The following is a 15,211-nucleotide window of genomic DNA, read 5'->3' on the forward strand; positions in this document are numbered from 1 at the left end:
TCGAGGAATTTTTAATGACAATCGAACTACGAATTCTTACTCTTATTCTTCAGCCAAAATGACTTTGTATCCTCTATATAAATGGGACACGACATTCTGCTCTGAGTGGACTGTCCCGACAACATGTCGTATACAGAAAAGTTGTTGATGGTTCACATCAATGTATCATGTATTTAGAAATTTATTTTAGTTGAAATATCATATGTCTCTACACATCAATCCACAACTCATTTAATTCATCCATCAAGAGTTGGAAGAAGACATCAATTTTTTCCTTTGGATTGCTTGGACTAGGTATGACATAAGTTAAGAATATGTATGACTCTTTCATGTACATTTCAAGAGGTAGGTTATGAGGAGTCCCCACAACAGGCCTACATGAGTATGCGTTACTAAAATTAGAATTCGGTGCAAACTTCATCAGATGTAAAGTAGACCCCACCAAGCTAATCTAACATTTCTAGGCTCGCTCGCAAATGTAAAGTAGACCCCATCAAAGTACCTTCAAGCCTCTCTGTGTGACGGGTTCATCATAAAAACATCTTTTTTGTTGTTATTATTATGCCAATTCATGTTAACTCATCCATGCATAAATCTTTTTAGCCTAAGAATTAGGGGTAAGTAGTGCATCATTGTTTGGGACTTTTTAACCTCCATTTACCAATCCGTTCTCTCTATACTTGATACCTCGATGCATCACAAAATTTACAAGCAGTGAGATCTACATCTCCCTTATAATATAGCATACAAATATTCAAACAACAATCGATTTTAACCGAATTTAGACCTAATTTTGAAGTTAGCTTCTTTGCCTCATAATGGCTTCGAGGGACACCAATAGTCCGGACTGGTACTAATTCATTACAAAGGATAGCCCACTTATCAAAAGACTCTTGGGTGTGATTTGACTTAGATTTAATACTCATCATTCTAACACAGGCAAACTATTTCGAGTGAACGCACCCCTCAAACAACGGTTGTGTGACATATTCTAATAAATCATAAAATCTCTTTGCCTTTGAGTTAGTCTCTTGTTCAACATCTTTCATATCATTAGCATCGATTGCATCAAATACCATCTCGTTGTATCTCTCTTGGTTACTCTCCCAATTCACCTTTTCCATGTTCAGTTCTCTAACCACCTGAACCCTCCTTGATTGACCCTCATACCTATTGGAATTCAGTGCAGACTGATTAATTTCCTTCTCATCAACTTCTTCGAGTTCAGTCCATACCCAATAATCATCCTAGAACCCATTACGGTAAAGGTGAAGGATCATATCTGAAGATCGTAGCCATTTAATTAGTCGACACTTATAGCATGGACACTTAGATACTCCTTGAGACCTAAATGGTTTCATATTGAAGATATATGCAACAAACTGATCAACTCCCTAAAAGAACTCAGGTTTTAACCCCTTCCCCCTCAGTTGATTGTTATCCCTATCATACATCCACAAATGGTAACTTGAAATCATTTTACAGCAAACAACCTAGAATACAACCAACAATATAACTTATTAAATTTTTTATTCTTATTTCGGCAAAGTTGCTTCTATAATTAGAATCATCTATTGAATATAATTTTTATTTTCTCACAAATCAAACATGTTTTTAAATCATTTTAACAAAAATTTAGTAGACTTTCCCCTTAATTCAGATACTTTCACCAATAAAATTTATCAATTTTTACAGAAAAATAGTTGCAGGCATAAATTAAAACAAACACACATTCAATAAAACATCAAATCATAGCTATTTTAATGTGCAATTTTTTATTACTCCAGAATTTTTCAGCAAATAAGAGTTTCGAGAAGACACTACTAGATAACATGTTTCCACCTTCGTCCTAAAACTCTATCCCAAAAGTAAGTCCAGTATAAAACTTAAACAATATAGAACGCTTAGAGAGATAGAAAATCAACCTGAATATTGCACGAACAACCCATGCATATATCAACTCGAACAAATCCACGATTAAAACTACACAACGTTCAAACAAACAAAAAATTCTAAGATAAAGTTAGTGAAATATAGAAAAAAAATTTATATTTATAAATTAATTAATCTAATCCAAAAATCTTACTTAATAGTAAAGTTAATTTAATTAACATAAATTCAAGTCTAAATTAGTCTAACTTCAACCCTAAAATAAATCCTAAACCGATTTATCTAACTAATTATCCTAATTAGTTATAATCTAACTTAATTAACCAACTTAACATAATTTAAATCCAAACCCAATATAATTTAATTAAATCATAATTGTGTTAAATCTTAACCTAATATAATTTATATTCTAATTACTCTAAACATAGCTAATTAACCATATATCATAATTTTACAATATATATTTTATAAATGAGAATTAAAATTCTATGTCTTAATTAGAAATAAAAATTATATAATTACTCTAAACTAATTATAAAACTAATTACTCTAAACTAAGTACCATAAATTTATCATATATCACAATTTTATATAACTCTCTTACTTTGAGACGGTGGTGGCGCAGAAGAATTTTTTTAACATGGTGGCAGTAGCGGTGGACACAGGGGTAGTGTAGGGTTAGGATTTAGTAAATGCCAACAATGTAAAAAAAATGGAAGAAGAAAAGAAAAAAGACATACCTAGATGAAGGAGGAAGATTAGCGCTGCAATTGACGGTGGCAAGCGACGACAGCAGCAAATGACGGAAGCAGCAACTCGCAAGAGAGAAACAAGCTACCGGTGAACGCTCCTCAACAATGACGATTGTTGGAGCCATGGGAAGTGCCCCGCAACGGCGAAACAGCAGGGAATTGTGGGGATAGTAGGGCTAACGGCGAGAGTAGAGAAAGAGAAAGAGAAATAGGAAAGAAGTGATGTTGATGATGTTGGGGGATAGTGGGGCTAACGGCGAGAGTAGAGAAAGAGAAATAGGAAAGAAGTGATGTTGATGATGTTACAAAAATGGGGGAAAAGGTTCGCAAATTTGAATTTAGGATTTATTTTATCGTTGGATTCTATCAACCTTAAATTGAACAGTAAAATGTGCACGAAATAAATTTATTTTTGTACCATTTGTTACCATCAGTTTAGGATTAGAAATATAAATCCAACGATAATGTCTCTTGAATGACGAATTTAGTATTGCAACTGTCGCAAAATCCGTGCATCAGTAAAATCGACGATAATGTTCGACACTAAATCTAATAATAAAATTGATGGTAGTTAACATTTTTTTGTGTAGTGATGTGTATGGTCATTTGATTAATACCATACAATTTTTTTTCAATCACCAATAATTCCTGTCGGGCCATCTTCGAATCTCTACAAAAAGAATAAAAATAATTTTTTATACTTTTAACACGTCAAATTATTTCAGTTGCAACTCAATTCTATAAAAAAAATGAAATGATTTCAGTTAGTTATAATATAAAATCATAAAATTTAAAATTAATCCAATTTATATTTTTTATCCATTCTAAATAAAGAATTTGATTTTGAAATAAATCCATTCTTATTTCATTGTATTCCAAACACATCCTAAAAAAATATTATACTTTAAATATGCGGGCTGAATGGACAAAAGGGTACTTATAAAAGGGGAGTAGTTGTAGCTTAGTTTTTTCATGCAAAAGCAAGAGATAGAGTCTCTCTGATCTGTGAACCTATCTGTGACTGTGAGAGGGTGAGTGAGTGAGCAAGCAAGAACAATCAATTCAAGAGCTGACTGAGTTTGTTTCTGATCACCAACTTGCCTTCACTACCAGACACAGCTCAAGGATCAAACTAAACAGAGGCAGCATCATTTAAGGTATGTTATTAAATCTTTCTCTTTGTTTGGTAACCTCATTAATTCTCATATTTCTGTATGTGCATGAATAGACAAGTCCATTTTCCCTTATTACAGATAGATCTTACAGGTATGAATTTTAATAAAGCAATAAAATAATGTCTATATGTAAAATATACAAATTAAATATTATATAATTTTTCTAAAATCTATATAAGTAAATTATCATATTGCATGATGGGCATGTACTAAGTTTATCTTGATACATTATAGCAAGGCCAATTTCTTACTCTTCCTTTTTTTAATCATAATTATACGGATCATAAAATTATTCCTCTTAATTAAAAACCTAAGCCGATAAAAAGAGATACATAAATAGTTTTATCTGTAACGCATTCTCATATGTCTCTAATAATAATATGTTTGTTATGTTTTCGTGGAATAAGATTGACAAAATTAATTTGTTTTGTCTTTGTTGTTCATCTTTGATTAGATCCTGGCTTGCTCAAATTGATATTTAGAATTTAGAAATTACTCTGTTTCATAAACTTTTCGTGATATTCTATTTCCTTTCAAAACTTCCTTAGTTGGGCTAAATTAATTAACACCAGAAATAAACATAAAAATCACACTCCGGAAATCACAACAACTATTTCACAAATAAAAGGTTGTTTTTTGTATAAGATCATTTAAAGTTTTTCACTACGTCAGTTCGCACTTAATGACAATATTATTGATAACTTTTATAACATACTTTTTAAATTTTTCTATGAATAATTGCTAGATGATAGATTCTAATTATTAAAAGCGTAAGAAGTTTGGTAGGAACGAATATGCAATTCGCTCGTATACAAAGAGTAATGTTTTACCATCTTTTCCACTGATGGTACGTGCGTTCAATAACTTATACAATTATTAGTGGAAAGTATAGACTTAAAATATGAAAAGAGACTAGATTATTCAACTTCCGAAGATTTTTTCTTCTTTATTAGTCGGGTATACAAAAAGATATTTAGAAGACAGTTGAAATCAATTCAAATTAATTTAAATTTGTTTTATTTTATATTTATTAATTACTATTAAAATAAATACATAATATATATATTTTTAATTATTGTTTTCGTAATTCAATAATATTATATGTAATAAATGTGTAATTATAGATATTAAATTGAATAAGATAATTTTAATTAGCGCCTTCTTAACATTACTAGAGTATAATTGCCAAACTTAGTAGAAACTCATAGGTATAGCAATATATAGATGGCGAAACCTTGTATTTACTTTTACATCAATATATTGTAATAAACTTATCGTCTCATTAACCAAAAAGAAAGTACGTGCATTTTGAAAGAGAAAATAAAAAGTAAAGATAAACATTATCTATTAAAAAAGCGACACCGCACGAACCTTTTTTTTTTTACAGTATTTTTAAATTAAAAAATTAAAAACTAATTTATTATAGAATTAAATTTTATTTAAAAATTTATTATTGACTAACAAATTTTTTTATATATAAACAAAATTTAAAATTTTAATATTTATTTAAATAAATAAATAAACTATTACACCAACTCAAATTTGGAAGAATAATTTACTAATTTAGTAGTGTCCAGATTCTTTGTGAGTTCAATTTACTAAGAAATGTTCCACTATCATTAAAAGCATGCAAGCATGCAAAAAAGAAATGATTTTAATTGCTCATAGTGGCGACCCAGTGGCCAACAAATGCTGTATTAATATTAGTACTCAGAACTACAATTTGTCGTTCTTTCATTTCAGTGCGTACAAACAAACTATGGACATCGGTAACTTGGTATATATTGTAATCTTGTCCTTGGATTTCTTAGTAATTATCTATGAATATGCTATTATTCATAATTACTTTTTATTATATACTGTATTGTGCAGTCAAAATTTTGTCTTATTTCAACTTTAGTATTATTAAAAGTTAAAATCTTCATCCATTATCACCCTTGTCAAGAAAATGAGAATCCACGTACGCACACGGTATATTATAGAGTTAAGGTTTTCTTTTTTGAGAAAGTTCATAGAGTCTAACATTTTTATTGAAATTTGATCAGTATTTAATTATTAAAAAAAAGTAATAATTTTATACTATTAGATATTATTTCATATTATTAAAAATAAAAAAATATTAATAATAATTAATTGATGACTACATATTATAAATTCTGCTGACTCCTAATATTTTTCTTTTTCTTTAAATAAAAAACAAAAGACAAAAGAACAAGAAACAAAAACCATTATAATTTAAAATGATTGTTAAATTATATTGAATACTTTTTTAGTAAATTAATATTTATTTATTTAAAGAGGGGAAGCTTTTAATAAAAATCTAAATTAAAACAATGCTTATTATGGTGGTCATCCACTATATATAATTAATGCTGAACGATGACATGTGGTTTACATAATGTTTATATATTTCTGAACGTTTTACACAAAATAGGTTTTCAGGAATGTAAAAAAAAAAAAAAAATCCACAGACTAATCTTAATTTTTTTTTTCTTTTTCTTTTCAATGCCACAATGTTTACATTCTTTATAATAAATACCATTTTGACATTAATATTTTTTTGAGTAAAATATATTTTTTCCTTAAAATATATTAAAAGTTTTAAAAATTATTCTAAATTTTATTTTGTTTTAATTTTGTCCCAAAAATTTTCAGTTTGTATCAAATATACTTCTAACGAGTCACCAAAAAATATAGTTTTAACGGTTAATTTTTAAAAAAATTTAGGACCAATTCAACAATAATTTCATAGAAATAACCTTTAACAGAAGCAAATCAGATATATAATTGTCATGCATTATTATTAGATTAATTCTAAATTTTTTAAAAATTTAGATGTCAAAAATATATTTAATGTAAATAAAAACTTTAGGAACAAAATTAAAACAAAATAAAACTTAAGAATATTTTTAAAATTTTTAACAAATTAAAAAAAACATATATTTTATCCTATTTTTTAATAACTAAATATACGTTCTCTTTATTTTATTACTTAAAAATAATTTAAGTACATAATTAATTAATAATAACTATATTTTAATATGGATATGAAAAGTATTCGCTATATGAATAATTTTTTTCCTTTTTTTAATATGACCAAGGACTAAACCTATGTAATTTTTTTTAGCAAATTTATAAATATGCTAAAATTTTAAAAATTTATAAATAAATTTATTAATATGATTTTTTAAATTTTATTTATGGTTTAATTAATATGAATACCTATGTGATTTTTTAGCCAATTCATAAATATGTTTATATTTTAAAAATTTGTAATTAAGTCTTTATATTTTATTAAAATTTTTAATTATATATTTATTGATACAAAAAAAAGTCAGAAGAATAAATTATTTCTAGTTATATATTTGTACAGACTGAATTTAAAAAAGAGTAAACTACTATTATTATCCTAGAAAGTTTTAAACGTTGACAAATTTATCCATTAAAAAAAAAAAATTACAATTATACTTATGAAACATGAGTTCCGTATAACAAAATTATCCAAACATCAAAAAATCACCTAAAAATTTTAAATTGCTTTTTTCTCGACTACTACTACCATCATCTCCCCTCCCCCTGTTCTCTCTCTCTCTCTCTCGCTCTAAATGTTTTTAGAGTCCCTCAAAAGCTTCAAATCTACAATCTCTACGGCGAAGAGGCTCTCACGTTTGGTCAGTTTTTCTGCCTCCGCCGCCGTTGTCATCGTCACCACCCCTTCCTCCATCGCCTTCCTCCCCCAAACTGAATCCTCCATCATCACAACTTTTGTGGATAAGGCCTTTGAGGATAGCTCCTTCTCCAACTATGACCTCAAGTCCATCGTAGGCAAGACAATATACACTGTCACCGTCGCCATTGCCAATTCCCTATCAAGTGCTTGAAACCCTTGCCCGCCAAAATGTCTCATCCTCTTCTACTCAGCCACTCATCATGGTTGATTCGTAGGAGAATGAGATCTGACTCATCCACACATTCATAGCGTGTGCGGAGGCAGTCCACCAAAACAACATGTCTCTTGTGGAGGCGCTCAGAAAGCAGATCGAATTTTTGTCGGTGTCTCAGGTTGGAGCCATGCGCAAAGTAGCCACCTACTTTACCGAAGTCCTCACTCACCAAATCTACGGTTTATACCTGGATCTTGACGCTTCGATGCTGGAGTTGATGTCGACTGAGACCGAGGTTGTGGCGGTTCTCCATCTTGAGGATGAGGTAGAGGATGGATTTGTTGGAGATTATTAAAAGAAGACGAGATAATGCGATGATGGTGGTGATAAAGAGAAAGAAGCGATGATGCGGTAATAGTACTTTAAAACTGTCTGTGAGTAGTGAGTGGTGGTTGAGATTGGCAACACCAATGAAGATGAGAGTGATGAATTAGTAGTTGGTGAAAAAGGGGATAGATTGATGTTAAAGATTTAGAGAAAGAGATAAGGGATGATGGTAGTAGTGATGGAGAGAAAGATAATTTAAAATTTTTAGATAATTTTTCAGTGTTTAGATAATGTTGTTATACAGAATTTATGTTTTATGGGTACAATTATAATTTGTTTATAGATAGATTTGTCAGTATTTATAATTTTTATGAATAAAAATGATAGTTTACTCTTCAAAAAATGTAAATAATTACGTTTTATTAATTAAAATTAAAATTATATTTTAATATATTCGTGTGTTTTTCAAATTAAAAAAATTCAAATTATTTTGTTTTTAAATAAAAAAGAAGCCTAAATAATTGTTCTTACTAAAAAAATTGGAAACAGTTACTTTATATTTATGTTATACTTGAAGTATACAATAGACATAAATAAATTAATAAATTATTGAAATCTAAAAATAATACTTAATTTAATATAAAAATAAAATAAAAAAACAATTATCATGAAAATAATAAAATCAATTTTATATAATTATTAATGAGTGATCCAACAATTAAACTAAGGATCGACAGTATTCTAACTGGCTTAATCACGAGCTGGATTCTTCTAACCATGTTAGAAGCATAAATTGATTACTTTATATTTTCTTGTTGACCTTCAGTTTCTAAAACTTTTTGGAATAGGAGAGAGAAAAAATACACAGGAATAACGCTTTTTTTGAAATAAGATGTTCTCGTAAAGATGTGTAAAATATTTTTTGTAAAGACACTTATGTATTATATTATTATTAAACGTATTAATAAATTGATTATTTTTTTATTTTTTAATAAATTAGAATAAAATTGATTTTTTTATAACAATAATAATAAATCTAATTTTTTTAAAAATTTAGTTGTATTTTTAAATCTTTAGAGATTTAAATATCTGTAAAATAAAAAATTAGGAATATATTTATTTTTTTATCAAAAAATTTAAAAATATTCGAGTTAGATTGTATACGGATCAAATTAATCTAATAATTATAATACAGACAATTAGATTTATTATTGTTGTTATAATAAACTGATTTTATTTTGATTTATTAAAAAATAAATTATTAACTAACTTAATAAAAATGTTAACATTTTTAAAGAAAAAAGAAAAAGACATATTTAATGTCTTTAGGAGAGTGGTCTCCTTTTTTAAATATGCTAAACCCGTGACTTCCGCCTCCCATCTCAGCAAACTATGAGCCATCACACAGAGAATCTCCTCTCTCACACTCAACAAACTCCTCCCGTCTTATTCATAACACAACGTAACGTAGCTACAAAATCTAAATATGCCAAAGTCATGGTGCCATCATAGGGCGTGCCAATATAAGACACCAATCAAAGGGCTTGATAATGATGATAATAATAATAAATTAATATTCTAAATTAATTCCTAAAAAATTTTTATTTTGGACAAATTAACTTATTTGAAATAAAAAGAAATTAATAAATTAGTCTTTGATTTTTGAAATATTAGATAAATTATTTAATAGGAGAAAGAAAGATTAAGAAAATTCTATTGCAATTTTTTGTGGTCTGAACCCCCGGAAAAACATTATAAAAAAGTGAACTTCTTTTTAAACTTACACAGTTACACTGATATTGTTTAATTTTAATATATATATATTACATTGAAAAGAAGGAAAAAACTGTTTTTTTTTTTTAAAGAAAACTTATAATGGTATTATTTGATTTTAACGTTTATGGAATAATGTTTTGTAAAGATGATGTATACATGAAACAGAAATTGTACTGTGGAAAAAAGAAGGAGAATTAAGATTTGAATACTTGTGATTGCTGTGATGAAGTGATGATGCACGTAAACACGCTATCCACCTCCTTCTCCTTTTCTATTCTACTTGCATGTATTTTGCTTTTCTTTTCTTTTTCCTTACTTTCTATGAGTGAAGTGTCATGGACACTACTCTATTTCTTTCCATTCACATTTCACATTATTTTCTTTGGTTTTCTTGGGCATAGGAGTGAATAGTGATAATGAGTAAGATAAAATAAAATTCAAGTTTTGTTTAAATTTTATTTTTATGTATAAAATTTTTTTAAAATTTTATTTTATTATATTTATAGGTTTAAAATTTTTTATCAGAACTGTTATCTACAAAATAACTCTTTATCTATTTTAATAATTTGTCTATTCTACCCAATTCGTTAAAAAGACCTAATAAATTTATTTTAAAATATGAACAACATGCATCTAAGTTTCTAGTATTTCACAAGTATAATATTAATTAAATATTCTTTTTATATATTTAACAACATTCATGCCTGGTTTGGTGGTTCAAAACTTGAGCAAAAAAGAAACCTCAGTTTGAACCTCTTTCCTTCGCTAAGCGAGTTGAATACATGGTTGTGTGTAAGTAGTGCTGTCAAGCCTATCTTTGTAGATAGGACTATTGTTGATGTATAATGTCCTAATTTTCAATTATTCCCTTTCTTGTTAATCAAGTATCCACTTTTTTTTTATAAATGATTGTGTAGCCAAAAAAGTAATGAAAAAAATAGTAACCTAACCACCAATCCAAAATATAAAAATCATTTAGGATGTTTTGGGCAAAACCTCTTCAATTGACAAAAAAATAAAGGACTTTTTTCACCAAAATTACTATTTACATTTTTTTGAACGAAAAAAGAACCACTTGTTTTTTCCTAAAACAATAGAAAAAAAATACGAGTCAATTCATTTTTTATATTAAAACGAGATTAAAAGTAAAAAAAAAAAAACTACAAAGTAGAAATCAGGGTCAATTCATTTTATTCGACAAACATCCATTAAATGAATCGAACTTTAAGCTTAGAAGTTTATAAAGTGTTTATACAAGATTGGGTTTGAATATTTAACCTGTTAATTTAAACGGGTCCAAATAATAATAATTTATGGATAAGTGGATAGAAGACTGATAGAATTTGAGCAAGCTTAAGTTCTAGATGTGAAACGGAAAGAAGTGTAAAATAACATATAAATTAAAATTAATTATAAAAAAGAAAAAAGTACAGGTAGACAATGAAAATACTAAACAATGTGAACAATGGATATATCGGATGTTCATTTCATTAGGTATCCGGATGGTTATCCTAACATTAAGATTTATATGAGTGATTTGGGAGGGTAGTGTGTTTTTACTTTATTGGACCAATTTTAGAGTCTAATATTCACAAAAACTATTGTCTACCTAACAAAGTCATTACAGAATTAGTTAATTTGGTGTGAGTCTGTTATAATTAGTTATATGAGGCTGAGACACTAACATAAATAGATAGTTATATCACAAGATTAAGATTCTGTTTTCTTTCTCTTAATTACTCTGTTCACAAAATGATAGATGAAGATTGATGAGTGTTGATGGTTAATTGTGTAAATTCATCAATCAACTGACACACAGTGTTACACGCATACCTTAGATACCATGAATTAGTTATAGGATCATTACAACTTGCATTGCTGCATGGTATAGAACTAACTGTCTTAACTGAATTCTGGTAAATCAGTTTTAACACCAAAACAGAATTTCTAGCTTGTGTGATAAGTAACAGCTTATTTATCTGCTATGCTTAGCCTATGCTCAACTTAAAACTCCGTTAAAGACATACGTGAAACATCAATCTAAACTTTAAATTTCAAAATAAATAAAAGAATTTTACTGGACACACAACCATAGATGAAGCTAATTACTCTTAAATAATAGGTGATAATATATAGGATTGTTTAGATGTGACTTCCATTATATTTTGTGATAAATTTTCTCTCCTCAAAAATTTAATATATATCAAATAAAAACACATAAATAGTTAAAGATTTCAGCCATGAGCCATCCAACACTTGTTATGGACTTTTGGTGACTCGCTGAATAGCTGGTTAGAAACAAATGATCAATAGAGTAGTGACAGAGGATATGTTCCTTCCTTTACTAATGGTTTTGAGCTCGAATTTTAAATACAAATAATGTTAGTGAGTCATTTTTTTTTTCAGCTAACATCAGTAAATTGTTTAAAATTATTTTATTTATCTTAAATTATAAATCCTAAATTATACATTCTTAACCTTAAATTTTAAATTATAAAGTTTAAATCTTCTAAAAATAAAAAATTTTAAAATAAAAAAATTAACTAATATTGAGTAACTAAAAATTAAATTTTTAATATTTTTTATGTATGTTCTCCAATAGAATTTCAAATACTCAAATAAAATTGCCTAAAATATGATGATGATGATGATGATGCATGGTAATAATAATATTAAAGATATAACTATTTATGTATTTTTTATTAATTTAAATTTAAAAAAAAATAATTTTGTGATATGATATCAGAATTTTTATAATAGATCTAGGTTTCAATAATCTTTATTATCTTTTAAAAGAAAAAAATATAAAACAAATAAAAAAATATCTATACAAAAAAGTTAAACAAACCTAAAACAGGATTTTATTTGAGTAAATATATTAGAAATATAATTATTTATGTATTTTTTTTATTAACTTAAATTTCTAAGAGAAGTAATTTTATGACAAATAATAATAATAATAATAATAATAATAATAATAATAATAATAATTCGTACATGCATACATATGTTTTTAGTCACAAATGATAACATGGGGAATGTAGTACATTCTCTGATGATCTTTAATTAATCGCTAATCTTCATCTGAAGGCAATGAATTCGCAAGATTCAACGTAAGAAATATATATGTATATACGCGAATGAATCTCATTCTGATAAGTAGTCGATTATTCGATGAACACTAGTAAAGGTTCGTTTTCGTTAGTTTGATACATGTATACTAAATATGCACGTTAGTCTAATCTTAATCATGGTACATCATCACTCATGCATGAATGCTAATAGAACTCTCTGATCTTATCTCGGATCTCCTTTTTTCTTGAACGATCCGAAGTCAGTGGCTTAATTAATGCGAACGATATACTAGGTTATTAAAGGTGAGGAGTTTTAATTTTGTTCATAATATCTTAAATGTATTTTAATTATGTTTTTGAATATCGATGCCGTTGGGCAAGATAATAACGTGATAATACCAGAAGTATAAAAAATTAAAAAAAAAAGTTCAAGAGCCAACAATTTTATTAAATTTTAGTCAATATATAGTCATAAAAAAAATTTAGTTAGTATATAATTAATAAAATAAAAGTGAATAATTTTATACCATTAAATAAAATTTTATACTATTAAAATCATCATTAATAATTATTTAATAACTACAAATTACAAAAATAACTGCCCCTAACACTCCTCAAAAATTAATTCAATGCATCAATTCAGTGGTAAGAATAGTTTGGCTTTTCTGTGGTATCATGGGACGCTCAACTATTAGGGGGTTAAATGACTATATGTTGATATAAACTTCTCTTTCATTGCCTTAATGTTTAAAGGTAGGTTATTCTTAGAATTTAGAAATATTAGAATATAAAATCCAAACAAACGAATTACTCACCATTTTTATATGCTTTGATGTGTAATTTATTTATATAACTTAATTAATACTTATGTCATTGTATAATAGTGTTCCATCAATATTTTGTGTATGTTTATTTCATTCTTTTCTCTTCTTTACGTAGAATATAAGTTAATTCATTAGTTTATTTAGGTCACACTAACGTATCATATTCGTATTTTGCATCTGAGTTTCTCTTGCTAATTGCTATAATCTTGTTGTGACACGTGTTCACTTTGCAATGCAGATTTTGAGAAAATGAATGTTTAATTTAATAAAAATGTATTTAATATATTAAAAAAAATAATGTTACATTATTATCAAAATTTATATTTTTTACTAATATTTAGCCAATAAAATACTTTATTCGTAATGTTTACTCAAAATTGTTATAATTTAAAAATTTATAATTCGATTTTTATTGACTATCAAAAAAAAAAAATTTAGCATAAAATTAATAAAAAAATCGTATAGAAAAAAAAAGCACTACTACTCCTTACTTTTTATTATTATTTATGATGTACGAAGATTAAATTTCCCCAGTGTAATATTCAAAGTAAGGACTAAGGAGCCAACTTGGTTTCCCCCAAGGTAAAAAAAAAAAATCAAACAATAAATAAGAATCATGGCCAAAATCTATCACATATAAGAACTCCTAACTAATTATTGTTATTATTTCTTCTCGTCATGTTGTGAGATGTTTCTAAGTAGCATCTCTTCTCCACGCTAATGGGGATCACATATATTTTATTATTTTTGTTATAACTTCCAGCCTGTTATAAATTATGATTTTTATAGTATTTATTTATGAGTGTGACATATATTTTTTTAAAAAAGAGAAAGTATAGAAACTAATTTTTATTTAATCAATATTAAATAATTAATTTTATAATTTAAAATTTAAATAGAATTTATAATTTAGAATTTAAAATTTAACATATTTTAAAAAAGTTAATTAATGTTGAGAAAAAAAGTTGGTTACTAACTATCATTACTCTTTTCTTAAAATTAAATTTTTAGAATGAATTAATTAATCTAAGTCAGTTATAATAATATAGTTTCAGAACTTAATTAGTTGACTAGTTGAACCAACCATGCATATCGAGAAGTTAAGCCTAAAATTTGTCTTTTGATTTGTTGTCAATACATTGTTGAATACAGAAAATAAATGTACACAAAACGTACGTCGGTGATTATAATGTGTGTACTGTGTAATTAGTGAACAGTAACTGAAGGGAACGAAGTTTATTATGTGCTTTCACATATGGAAAATCAAAGAAGCTTCCTCATTTAGATGCCGAATTTCAAGAAAATCAAATAATTAATATTTATTAATTAATACTACGCCATCTTGGTTTGGCAGTAATTGAAATGGGTTTTGTGGGTAATTAGTGAAGCTATCAGGGACACACACTACTGGGGACGGTTCTTGCATCACCAATATTTGTCCCATCTTTTATGTTTGCCTACCCATCTTTTTTGACATTGTGATTGTCGTAAATTGTTCTAAATTTTATA

At 27.0% G+C, this 15,211-nt stretch overlaps 1 protein-coding gene across 1 annotated transcript in view; it reads left to right on the forward strand.

Moving 5' to 3' along the window:
- Nucleotides 1-3,601: 3,601 nt before the first annotated feature.
- Nucleotides 3,602-15,211, forward strand: part of LOC107462687 (protein DETOXIFICATION 43) — a gene marked incomplete in the record, with an annotated part of 40,029 nt that continues 28,419 nt past the window's right edge. Inside the window, 1 exon segment of the mRNA XM_052253084.1 lies at nucleotides 3,602-3,799.

Source organism: Arachis duranensis, chromosome 8, assembly GCF_000817695.3.
Source record: "Arachis duranensis cultivar V14167 chromosome 8, aradu.V14167.gnm2.J7QH, whole genome shotgun sequence".
NCBI classification, from domain to species: Eukaryota; Viridiplantae; Streptophyta; class Magnoliopsida; order Fabales; family Fabaceae; genus Arachis; species Arachis duranensis.